We start from the raw sequence: 14,493 nt of genomic DNA on the forward strand, positions 1-14,493 counted from the left end.
ATATCTGTGTTCATAAAGAGCTCACTACTTATTGAATATCCTCCTACTAAAACCTACAACCCTATCAAGGTAAATATGCATTTACTTGGCTCTTTGTTCCAATAGCAAACTTATACAGACATACAACCTTAAGGGATTGCAAATGAGTTTAAGCTCTTTGTTCTTAAACACAAAACATTTCAGATATCAAAGGAAGGAGACAAGAATCAGAATGAAACTAATGAGATTTTTGCTCAATAGTATTCATTTCCTTGAAATTATACATTCATATGCATGAAATCAAAACATAGAAACACCTAATAGATTTGAACTTGTTGTATTATCTTTCCTACTACTGTCCATACAATTACCATAGAGTTCCTATTTATAACAACATATATCTCCTAGTTTCCATAATCAAATTCTTTGATAACTCAGATCAAAAGGTATTATGCTATCCATAATATATTACCATAGATTGTGTCAAATATAACTCTTTAAAAGTATGATCTTATTATCTTTCCTTGATATACGAGCTATTGATACAAGGATAATTATCAAGAGTGTGATATATGCAACCTCCTTTGTCATTATGTTTCTATTGCAATTCATCTCTAAAATGATGAAGTGAAATGAAATTAAACTCTTATTTCCTAATTTGAATATTTTAAGAGATGAAACCTCTCACTATGGAGATCCACCAAATAATCTCCAAATGAATTTCTACCCTCATTTCTTTTCTTTGTCGTAGATGGTGTAGAATTTTTAGTCAGTTCCCTTTCCACATTCTCCACATTCTCCACATTATTGATAAGATTTCATAGTTGAGAAGAAGTCATTGTCCATAAATTTTTATTTTTTCGACTATGTGTTCAGCGATCTCTTTTTAGATTTGGTTCCAATGTTCTTGTGATTTCTAATTGAGATGAACTTTGTTCCTCCTTAACTCCATGATAGATATAAGAATCACAAAGTTCAATTTAATAATTCTATGAGACCTTTGTATTCACACTATTCTAGTAATTGACATGCTCTAATATCACATGTTGTAATTATGAGGATCATTGAAAATGTACTAGCACTGTCATTATGTTTTAGTATGCATTTTCCAAATGCAACAACCACTTATAGTTATATGGAAAATGTGATATGAATAGACATGTCCCTTCATGGAACATGTCCAATCATAATGATAATCATTATAATTATATATACAAATTATATGCATATATAATACCTCTTTCTCAAATATATAAATAATATAAATTTGTGTGTATATATGTATTTAAGTATACATATATATCTCTTATATATTAAAGATATATACACACACATATACATATCTCCACTAGAAATCATTGGATTAAAGTTACAAATCTTCAACAATATGGATGTTCTATTTATGCTTCTGGGTGAGATTGTGTGTGAGTTTGTCAGCATCAATGTTTCGGATCATACTGAATGATCCATCATTAGGATGAGAGAACTAAGAAACATTGATGCTAATAAACTCACACAAAATCTCATCCAGAAGCATGAATAGAATATCATGGATTGTGGAAATCTGTTACAATTAATATGGATGTTATAAATTAATTTTTACATTTCAAAATCCACAATATAGATAACAACTACACATGACCATTAGTTTCAAAAATTCCTAACCATTTGAATTTAAAGACATCACCATCAATCATCCATGATAGAATATAAGAAAATCAATCCTTGTCAATCTCAAAATTCTTCTTATATAAGGTGTATTTATGTTTTTATCTTCTTTTTTATGGATGTTATTTCCCACTAGTGTTAATTTAACTTTTTGGTTCATTTATTGTCTTTGATGATCTATTTTGATTTTTTAATCTATAAAACTTTAGATTAATTCTCAAACAATTACATGTTCTTTAAGTAATGTGAGATTCAAATCAACAAGTTTATAATGTCAATTTTAAACTTCATTGGGACTTCTTCATACATTAAAAACACTTATTCACTCCTCTTGATCATTATACACATATTTTTTGCTTCATGTCTAAGCTTGTTATCAAAACACTTTAGCTCCACTATCTTCTTCACTTGGCTTGCATCTTCTTGAAGGGAGTTGTTGTCCTAGTTTTTGACCTAGTTAAAATCTTTAAAATTCATTGTGAAAATCTAGTTTATCCTATATAAGAAACTAGGGTTTGCAATTCTCATAATTAGTTGTGGCTTAGAAAATCCCTAGTTATTGTACCCTACTGTCTCATTTGCCCTAAGTATTTTGGCTTTTTTTAATTTGTCACACCTTTGGTTGAGGTGGAAGATTTTAAATGCCCTAGATGTTACTAAAAAATTCTTTGAAAAGCCCTAGTATCTTATTAAATTCTTTTTCTTTGGTTATTTCTAAATCTTTCATGGTTTTTCATTTTACCCTAGCTAGTGACTTAGTTTCAACCCATGGTTGCATTGTGGTTAGCCTGTGTCCTACAATTTTCCTCGTTTCTAACCCTTCTAATGAATCATTACTATAGTCATTGATCTCCTTCTAAATCAAAGTACATCACATTCTCGCATATTCAAGAAGAAAAGATTTTAACCAAAGTGAGAAAATGACAGAGTGACACCTATCTTGTGGGACATGAGGAGATGCAGAAATTAGTTTTTTTACAATAACCATTGATCTTCTTCTAGATCAATAGATGTCACATTATCATAGATTCAAGATGCTCAATGATTAAAGCAAGAAATAATGTGAAATGTAGATGCATTTCCTAGTAGGGCCATAACATCTTACTTCAAAGTCTCTTGTTGTATTATGCTAGTTGCCACACCTGGATTGGTTCCTAAGTCAGATTGAACTTTCTTCCCTGATCATTGATTCAAGTGATGATTAAGTACTATTGTATTCTTCCAAGATGAAAGTTTTCAATGTTTAAAGAATGTGAAAATATGATAGATTGTCATGCATAGTTTTGGGGTCCTGAAGCATGGAATAAAAATGTATTCTCCCAACCATTGATCAAGAGGTAGATTGATGGCCTTCATATTCTCACATATGAGGTAGATCTTAACCATTTAAAGAAAAGATCACACATAAGAAAAAAAACATAGAGGAACTAAAGTTAGTTGATAAAGCTATCCAACAAATAATAGAGAAGAGGATATAAAAATGGAATCTGACATCCAAGTGTTAGAGTCGAGTATAACAGAGGAGGATAAAGTGGCCCCACAACCTAATGGGCAATAAAAAGAAGAAGATCAATCATCATGTGTAGTGGAGGAATGAGAAACTACAAAAATAGAATTGGCCCCACCACAAAGCAACAATGAAGGGATCAATTAGTCAAGATAAGATCCATAAGTAGGTGTCTAATCTGTGAAGAATTGTGGCCCAATAGATAAGGCACTGACCATCCATATAAGTTGATCTAGTTAGGATGCTTTACACAATGCAACAATTTATATCATTTAGTCATTTAATATTTTTTTGTTGAAGTTTAAAATGTCAACCTACACTTGATTCATGAATTTTAGGGTTTGGTAAAATAGTTATTTATCATCTCTATGTTACTGTTGAATTAGAAGAAAGAAGGGTAGATCGTCTATTATTTCTAGAGTTCATGTTGAGAATTTGATTTTTAAATGAATAAGAATGAATTCCTAGGTAAACCTACCTAAATTTTGCAAAATTCAAAATGGAGAAGCACTCAAGGTTTTTTTAGTTGGTCCTTTATTTTTCATTTTAGAATACCCACAATGGGTTTTAGCTAACTCCTAGATCTTCTAACATTGTAAAAGATAGTTTAAATTCTATCAAATTAGAGCCAACAAAATGGAAACTCTTCTAGGGAATCAATGAAAATGAAATCATTATGTGAAATATTGGAGTCTTTGGTGTAAGGTGTACATTTGTAGTTGTATGTCTAGTTGTTTTGCACTTATTTTTGCATTTCTCTCTCAAGTGACAAACATTGAGAATCTAAAAAATCCCAATATAATAGGAAGTACATGACATGAGTTGTGTTTGAATAGTGACTTGTTTGTAAATTAGAGTTCACATTTCCAAAAATACACCATATTAAAGTTGTTATGGGTTGGGTCCTTATATCAGATCTATTTTTAGACATTCTTTTCTCGTGACATTTACCTATCTTCTAGCCTTTAAAAAATATTTTTTCCACGTGGGTGGTGACTTGATCAAAGGTTTTGTAACTAGTGTTATATATTTTGAGTAATATTTTTAAAATGACAATCATAAGGAAAAATACTAAAGAATTCACAAAAGCTAATCTATAAGTGCCTTTGTGCATAGATTTACCTCATGTGGGTAGGAAGAACTAAGCAAAGAAGAAGGGAGATCCTAGCTACACATGAAAGACCAGAGATAGTTCTTTTGTTCATTCATAATACCAACCAATGATAAAATGAGAATCCTCTTATCTTAATTTTAAATTTGAGAACACTAAACTCCTAGGAGAAATATTCACAACCCCATTGCTAGAAGAAAGGACTTACTAGGATAAAACTCTCTCTTCTATAGGAGACATTTTTTTCAGGCCAAATGTATCAAACAAAGAAAATCAAAGGTGGGGTTATAAAAATAATCTAAATACAAAAGAATTAGAGACCACCTATGCATACCTTGATGACTTGTTGTTAGAAATTGAAATCCTTGGCATTTGTTAGATAAATTTAGAGAAATTGAGTTGTTAGATAATCCAAGTGCATTTGTCTGGAAATGGAAAAGGAAGCTATCACCATGAATGCCCTCATAGAAAGAAAAGCTTTGCTTAGAAGAATGGAGGCTCTAAAAGAGAAAAAAATAAAATTAAAAGAGAGATCTTCTACTTTGAATTCAAAAGATTTTGGAGATATTGGAGAAACAAGGTCAAAGATCCAACACCAAGAATGCTCGTTGAAAGAAAAGGAGGGACCTATTATCTCACAAGTCCAACCCTACAAACCTATAGAGAAGAAATTTATAGATCCAACCATTATGAACCTTGATAAAGGATAAAGAAAAGGTTGTAGGGATACAAATCAATGAGCCCCAAGTTCCCTCTAAGATCACTATCATGTCAAAATTTGATTTAAAATTGGAAAAAATAAAAGAAAGAAAGGGAAGATTTGGGTAAAGATCTTGAGAAAGTTGAAAATGAGGCTCAGGACACAAGGAAAAGAAGAAAGATAAATTTTCTTAAGTCCACCTCTGGCCTAACACCCTAACCAAACCATCCCTTACAAGCAATGCCTATTGTTCCAGTTTATCGACCTATAGTGGCTAACTAAAACTAATCTCAATCAATACTAACTTCTTCTTCCATGAATGCTTGTCAAACATTTGCTACTCAAAAAGTTCAAATACATGCACAAAACCAAGGGGAAGGACCTAGTAATTCAAATGTTTTAGGTTTCCAAAAGATACCTTTCTATATGGAAAGATTAAAAAAATGACCTTTGTAGGTATCCTAGGTTTTCCCCATCCAATGACCTAAGAGATAAGGTCACTAAATTCTTAGAAAGCAATGCTATAACTGGTGAAGAACATATTAGAAAGCTTATTGATGTGTTAAATTATTATGAAGTGGAACATGAAGATGTGGTCATGAAGTTTTTTGTTGACTCTCTCACTAAGGATGCAAGAGATTGGTTCAGAAGGTTACCTAATGATAGAATTGGTTCTTGGGATGATTTAGAGAAACTTTTTAAAGAGTAGTATGGTGATAATACTAATGCAAGTTTTATGCTAAATGAGTTCAATAACATAAATAAAAATCCAAATGAGTCAACATTTGATTTTAATGTAAGATTCTAGAAGAGAATATATAAATTGTGTCAAGTTATGAGACTAGGTGAGGATGTGTGTCTCACTACATATTTCAATGCTTTTGATAGAAAGATGGCATATACATTGAGAGACAAAGATCCCAAAACATTGAGTGATGCTTTCAAGATGGCTATCAACATTGAAAACAATAGAAAAGCATCAAAAAAACTTGGAAGGAGAGATGATCCAGAGTCATTCAATCCTAGGGTTAATAGAAAAGAAGTTGATAAACCTATTACAAAGAAGCTTTACGATAACAAGATTGATCAAGTTTTAAATCTTCTTAAGAACATGAGCTTGTTGAAAATTGGCTAATAGTGATATGTAATTGTTGTCATTTATAGAAACATGTGACGTACATGTTCATAGGAAACCTTGGAAATAAAGATACTTAGTGTTTGGTAATCACAAAATTGTCTTAGAATTTGGTTTACAATAGTATATTGTTTTGTTTATAACTTATTGTTGACATCATATTATGACTACCAAAGTTACATGGAGAGAGTATACATATTGATGATGATGTATATAAACTTGGAAGTTAGTAAAGACTGTACAAAATAGAGATAATCATGTTTGAAGAAAAATAAGACAGCAAAATTGAAGGAAAAGAATTTTTTGTTTACAAAATAATTACTTGTCCAATTAGGGCCGACATCTTAGATGTTTACTTTAACTTGGAAAACTAGTTTGTGGTCTTAGCCAACCCAACAAAAATTTGTGTAAAGTCATGATATTTATGCAAAGGATATTTTTCGATAAGAGGTGAGCTATCTTGAATTGAAGTATAAGTATGGATTGTGAATTGTGCCTATATGCAAACTTTTGTGAAAGTGATATATGTGAAGTTTTATATGAGCTATTTGATGATCTAAGATCAAGTTGAAGATCAGATATTAGTGAAATACATGTTCATAAATTACTTGTTTGAGTAGTGAGCTCTTCTTGTAGTTGAAATTGCATGTTTGGGTAGTAGGCTCTTCTTACGTACATTATACCCCAACTCCTAACAAGGTTCGAATCTCCTAAAAAGAATTAAAGTATCCTAATAGGTACTCCTTATACTAAATTTTCTCATTGACTCCTAATAGGGTCCATCCTCTAACAAGGAACTTATATATTAGTATATTATTTACTAGGTATTATCCCCACTAGAGTTTTCCCTTGGCCAAGGTTTCTCTAGTTAACAAAATATGGTGTTATGAGTTATCTTTGTTCATTGCTATTGTTACTATTTGGCATAACTTTATTGCTTGGTTATGCATGGTTTAAAGTAAGTAATAATATCCAATTGGTGACTAAAGTTTGTAGATTATTTATTCACCCCCTCCCCCCCTCTCAGTAATCCCTATTTCTAACAATTGGTATCAAAGCCCAATTACTTTGAAGAGGCTTAAAAACTTAAGTAAGATACCTATGGATATGAAATAGTTGATGAAGAACCTTGAAGAAGCTCCTAAACAAATTGATCTCCTTATTGAAGAAAGAGATAAGTGAAGAACAAATATGAAGATTCCAAAGCATACATTGGTCAATTGAAGGAGAAGATTGAACATTTAAAATCCAAGCCTGAATCAAGTTTGATCAAGTTTTAAATCTTCTTAAGAACATGAACTTGTTGACAATTGGCTAATAGTGATATGTAATTTTTGTCATTTATGGAAACACATCATGTACATGTTCACAGAAAACCTTGGAAATAAAGATACTTAGTGTTTGGTAATCAAAAAATTGTCTAAGTGTAGATTTTGGTTTACAACACTAAGTATAGAATTTGGTTTACAACAATTTTTTTTTTTTTATAACTATTTGCTTATGTCATATTATGACTACCAAAGTTACATGGAGAGATTATACATATTGATGATGATGTATATAACCTCAAAAGTAACTATGAACTATACAAAACATAGATAATCATGTTTGAAGAAAAATAGGACAGCAAAATTGAAGGAAAATAATTTTTTTGTTTACAAAATAATTACTTGTCCAATTAGGGCTGACATCCTAGATGTTTACTCTAACTTGGAAAAGTGGTTTGTGGTCTTAGTCGGCCCAACGACAATTTGTGTAAAGGCATGGTATTTATGCAAAGGATATTTTGCGATAAGAAGTGAGCTATCTTGAATTGAAGTACAAGTATGAATTGTGAATTGTGACTATATACAAACTTTTGTGAAAGTGATATATGCGAATTTTTATATGAGCTAATTGATAATCTAAGATCAAGCTAAAGATTAGAGATCAGTAAAGGAAGAGATAATAGTAAATTACTTGTTTGAGCAGTGAGCTCTTCTTGTAGTTGAAATTGCATGTTTGGGCAGTGGGCTTTTCTTGCATACATTGTACCACAACTCCTAATAGGGTTGGAATCTCCTAAAAGGAATTCAAAGTATCCTAACAAGGACTCCTTATACTAAATTTTATCATTGACTCCTAATAGGGTCCATCCTCTAACAAGGAACTTATATATTAGTATATTATTTAGTGGATATTATACCCACAAGAGTTTTCCCTTGGGCAGGGTATCTCTAGTTAACAAAATATGGTGTTACGAGTTACCTTTGTGCATTGCTATTGTTACTATTCAACATTAATTTATTGATTGGTTATGCATAGTTTAAAGTAAGTAATACTATCCATTTCGTGACTAAAGTTTGTAGATTACTAATTCACCCACCACCCCCTCGCCCCAAGTAATCCTCATTTCTAACAATTGGTATTAGAGCCCAGTTACTTTGAAGAGGCTTAACAACTTAAGTAAAATCCCTATGGATATGGAACAATTGATGAAGAACCTTGAAGAAGCTCTTGAACAAATTGATCTCCTTACTAAAGAAAGAGATAATATGAAGACTCACAAGTATACATTGGTCAATTGAAGGAGAAGATTGATCATTTGAAATCCAAGCTTGAATCCATTGAATTTGGAGCCAGTGATGATGACTATTCAAAGTTGAAGATAGAGTATAAGATTTTGAAGCATCAATTAAAGATTACAAATTTGAAGTTGCTTTGAGAAATGATCCTAGCAAAGTTGAATCTGATTTAAAGACTAAAATTGCAGATCAGAGAGCAAGTCTAGCAAAGAAAACATCTAAGTTTGAAACATTAAAAGAAGATCATGAAGAGCTCCATAAGTACAATACCATTATGAAAGATAAATTAACACATTGCAAACAACAGCTTGAGAAGCTTTATTCTAGGAGAGAAAAGCTTGATGATTCAATGTCAATACAAAGGCCTACTTAAGATAAGACTGGTCGTGGTTATCTAATTAACATGTCTGCAAAGAAACATGAGATTAGATCAGATTTGGAAAAAAAAAGACAAATCTGATGATAAGATTGAATCTAGTCAATTTTATGAAAAACCTAAAGAAGTTAGACAAGTCAAGGAAATTGAAAATTTGGATGAACCAAAGAAAGTGGAGAATCGTAAGGCAACTAGGTATTAATTTAGAGGTAAGTGCTTTTTATGTAATGAAATAGGTCATATGAAAAGAGATTGTACAAATAAGTCATTTAATCATGTAAAGGACTTTTACTATCATAACTATCATGGTATGGGTCATAATGCAATTGATTGTAGGATACCTAAGTATAATAATGATAAAAGAAATAATAGAATGTCTACAAATACTAACCCTATAGATAGAAGAAGATCTAATCAAAGAACATCGAGAGAAGGAAGATCTTATGAAGACAAAAGACAAATTGTGTGTTATAAGTGTAACAACTTAGGACACATTGCTCAGAATTGTCATGCACCTAATTATCAACATAATTTGATAAGCAGAGCACCTATTTGTCAGTTATGCAACAACTTCAAATAGAAAGAAAAGTACTATAGAATGGACATAAACTTTAGAGATAAGAGGATCAATGGAAGAAACTTCAGGAATAGAAGGAATGATGGAAAGAATGTCAGAAATGATAGAAGGAACCATGGAAGGAACTCTGGAACTAATAGAGACAATGAAGAACAAAAAAAAATTATGAGTGAACTGCAAGAAGAACTTAATTAAGCATTTGTGAAAGGAGTAGATATCTCAAAATAAAATTTATATGATGATGAGATAGGAAGATCGAAGTCAATTGTTGAGTTTGATTCAATTAAGTTAAATTAAGTTTGTTCATAGTATCAGAATTTGAGAACTTAAGTCAGAAGCCAAATTAGAGGTAGCAAAGTTGGGAAAAGATGTATTTAGTTATGTTTAGATGATACCTAAGCTCTCCTATAATTTGGAGCTCATCTAAACAAATTATGACAAAATTCAAAGTTCCTAGTATTACAGTAAAGATTGATTCTGCAACGAAACATGAAAAATATGCTTTTGTAGAGGATTTCTTGATGCAATGTCTTGAGGATGTTTGTCATGATGAAAGAAGGCTATAGTAAACCTCAGATGACATTTGAAGATCTGATAGATGATCTTGAGCAATTTTTTTATTACAAAAAATAATTGATAGATTTTTCATATTTGCAAAGTATACAATTAATGCAAGTTCAAGTTGAAAGGATAAATGGAGTACAGAATTGAGTTTGACTTCATTGCAAACACATCTGAAGTGAAGAACATTTAGAAGCAATGAGTCAGAGTGATTTCAAAGAACACCCTATTTTTGGAAAGAGGTATTTTATCATTTTTCACAAATTTGTTCAATAAAATTTCATAATTGATAGAATCATGGATATTTCATTAGTATGCAGTGATGAGAATGAGGATAGACCTAAGCTAAATATTGTTTCCATAAAACCGATTGAACGAAACCCTAACTTAGCATTGTCTATCACTTTGAACAATGTAGTTTATCTTGAAGATGTAGGAAGTTATTTGAATAGCAAGTTTGAGTCGATTGGTAGTGAATTCATGAACAAAGATATGGAATTGGTTTTCAACCACGACATGACTATGAAGCCTAGATTCAAACATCCATGGGAATTAGACTTGTTTAAGTATCATTTCTACCAGACATAGATGAATGGATGAATATTCAATTGAAGAGGATACATGATGGTAAATTTTGGCTGCAAGATAATGTAGTTGACATTTCTTCCAACCTTATTCATGAGGTAACTGATCTTAGTAAACAAGGCAGTGTACTTATAGGTGAGAAGAAAGTTATACTAAGGTAGTGTATAATGGTAAGGCTATGGTTATCAGCACCATCAAGCTAGATGATGTTAGATTTCTAAGTAGAATTATTTCTTATTCTATTTGTGCAGGTTCCAAGATTGATGAACTTTTAGCCAGATTCATCTATGCAACATATAAGATATGTATAGAGAAAGAAAAAGTGAATCTTAGTGAAATATTAAGAATGTATCCTTAGAAAACCTAGAAAAGATTAAGAGGACAAAGAATGGTGTGTTTAGATTCCAATCATTGATCAACCACATATTCTTTCATGCACCTAAAATATTTCCTTACTTATTAATCGCAAACATAATGAGTAGTGACAGATGCAATATGGAGAAGATTACACAGGTTTGTAGAAGGCATCTTACAAACAAGATATTGGACAATGGCAACCTAATAATGAAGTCATTTTAGAATGAAATGAAATAGAGATTTAGAATTTCTCCTGTAGTTGTGGACAAATTCAAGGAAGACATTTGCATCCTGGTTGACACAGATCATTCCTATATTCAAGCAGTAGAACCTCGAGAGACATTTCTTGATCCTTTGAGTTATGAATTGAATGATGCTATTGTAGTTGGTTATATTTATTTGTTGCTAAATTTAGATAGATATAAAGAAGAATATAGATTTGGCACATATGATAAGATCATATGGCAAGCTCATCAAACAACCTTAGAAAGGGCATCACATAAGAAAGTTGAATCTATAATGAAGAAGGCACTATCAAAGGCTAGAATGGTAGATAGTGAATCTGAGGCTATAAGATAGACAATGAAGCAAAGTATACTAAACATACAACCTTTGCCAGTATCATTTTCTGAGATATCTTCAGAATAGAGCATTTTTTATGTAGCAGTGTCCAATGTTCAACCTAGTGAACCAAAGAGAATGTCTAAAATATTTGTGGAAGCAATGTCTACTAAGACAAAGAGAGTGAAACAACAAGCCATCATACTTGGTAAAAATAGAAAACATTGTTGACAATTAACTCTAGTGATGAAGAAGATGAGGAACAAGAAATCAAGCAAGTAGAAAAGGTGACTCCACCTAAGCAAGCAATAAGCAAAGCTCGATAACCTTGGAAGCCAAAGATTGAGAAGATCAATACAACTGTTTCCAATGAAGGGAATTTTTTATAGATGAACAAGTTTTATGACTTATACAGTAGTTTTGAGAATGACTAGATTTATATATCTACTGTGAGATATATTGTGGCAAATAATATGAAACTAAAGGATCTTGAGAGCATTATTAACTAGAAAGTGTATGAGAGACTCATATAGAAGAAGGCTCCTACAAGGGAACAAGACCTTGAACTTCAAAATTCTATGCCTAGGACTATTTGCAAGACTGATGATGAAGATGAAATTAAAAGATCGTTGAATAACCTCGCACCATACTTGAGGAATAAATTGAGACCATTCCTATTTATGATTGGTGAAAAGAATAAGATAAGAAGTGAGACTATAGCAAAAATTAGTCAAATGCTGACTCTATTGCTCTAAAATTATCAAAGCAATTAGAGGAATGTGTCAAGGCCAAGGACACATATTCTAACTTCTTGTATTTAGATCTTAATGTCATTGAGATTCCATCATATGCTTTATGTGAGATTCTCACTTTAGCTAAGTCTACCAAGGAAACATGGACCAAAGGTATGGATATTCTAAAGGAAAATTTTGATGACTATATGAAGATTATTTTAGCATAAGGAAGGACAACATTTTTTATAGTTTTTGGATCAAATATTGACATTTTGACCTTTGTCATTGATGTCAAAGGGGGAGTAATAGTTGTTGAAAACTAGAAAAAAGAAAATTTTGATAGTAAAAGGGGAAAGATACAATTGGGTGCAGTAGTTAATTGGAAAGTAGTAAAGTATATTGTAAGGGGGATCATCTATAAAGTTGAAGAAGTTGTAATAGATGTAATATTTATATGTTAGTTATGTTAAGTTTTTATCACTTAGCCAATTTGTCCTTTTTTTTTGCCATCAATGCCAAAGGTGGAGATTGTTGATAATTGGTTAATAGTTATATTTAATTGTTGTCATTTATGGAAATACATGATGTACATGTTCATAAGAAACTTCAAAAATAAAGATACTTGGTGTTTGGTAATCAGAAAATTGTCTAAGTATAGAATTTGGTTTACAATAGTATATTGTTTTGTTTCTAACTTGTTGTTGACATCATATTATGACTAGTGAAGTTACATGGAGAGAGTATACATATTGATGATGATATGTATAATCTTAGAATTTAGTACAAATTGTATAAAATAGAGATAATCATGTTTGAAGCAAAACAAGACAATAGAATTAAAGGAAAAGAATTATTTTCTTTACAAAATAATTACTTGTCCAATTAGGACAGATATCTTCGAAGTTTACTCTAACCTAGAAAAGTGGTTTGTGGTCTTAGCCAACCCAACAAAAATTTTTGTAAAGGCATAGTATTTATGAAAAGGAAATTTTGTAATAGGAAGTGAGCTATCTCGAATTGAAGTACAAGTACGAACTATGAATTGTGACTATATGCAAACTTTTGTAAAAGTGATATATATAAAGTTTTATATGAGCTATTTGATGATCCAAGACTGAGCCAAAGATCAGAGATCAGTAAAGGAAGAAGATAATAGTAAATTACTTGTTTAAGAAATGAGCTCTTATTGTAGTTGAAATTGCATGTTTGGGTAGTGGGTTCTTCTTGCATACATTATACCACAACTCCTAATAGGAATTCAAAGTCTCCTAACAAGGACTGCTTATACTGAATTTGCTCATTGACTCCTAATAGGGTCCATCCTTTAACAAGGAACTTATATATCGGTATATTATTTAGTGGGTATCATCCCCATTGGGGTTTTCCCTTGGCTAGGATTTCCCTAGTTAAAAAGATACGGTGTTATGAGTTATCTTCTTGCATTTTTATTCTTACTATTCAATATTAATTTATTGCTTTGTTATGCATGGTTTAAAGTAAGTAATAATATCTAGTTGGTGACTAAAATTTATAGATTATTAATTCACCCCCCTCTTAGTAATCCCTATTTCTAAAAAAATCACTAGTCAACCATGAAAATAAGTCTCATTCTAGTGAGAAGCCTCAATTTAATAACAATCATAACAAGAAGAATAGATTGCAAAATTACTCTTATAACACACAATGGAAGGATGACAATCTCTTTTCTAATTCTACCCAAGGCCCAAAGGATAAAGATACACCAAAACCACTGCAGAGAAACTTTGTAAATATGATGGAGGGAATGCCTTGGTGCATTATATGCCAATCTCCTTATTCTCCTAACTATTGTGTTGTGAGAAAGAACATGCATATGTGACATGTAATAAGATTAATTTATGTGACAATGGTGAAGAATCTAATCTAGAATAATATGAGATTAAGGTTTAGAACCAAATAAATATGTATCAACTACATCATCATTATTCATTTTTAGATCACGAAGATCAAGATGATGATAGGATGTGCAACATGATAGCATATGTTGAGCATATGAATTTGAGGAAACCATCTAATGAGGAAATTTACATAATAACCAC

The sequence above is a fragment of the Cupressus sempervirens genome, chromosome 6, assembly GCF_028749045.1.
Source record: "Cupressus sempervirens isolate cs-2001-9-10 chromosome 6, ASM2874904v1, whole genome shotgun sequence".
NCBI classification, from domain to species: Eukaryota; Viridiplantae; Streptophyta; class Pinopsida; order Cupressales; family Cupressaceae; genus Cupressus; species Cupressus sempervirens.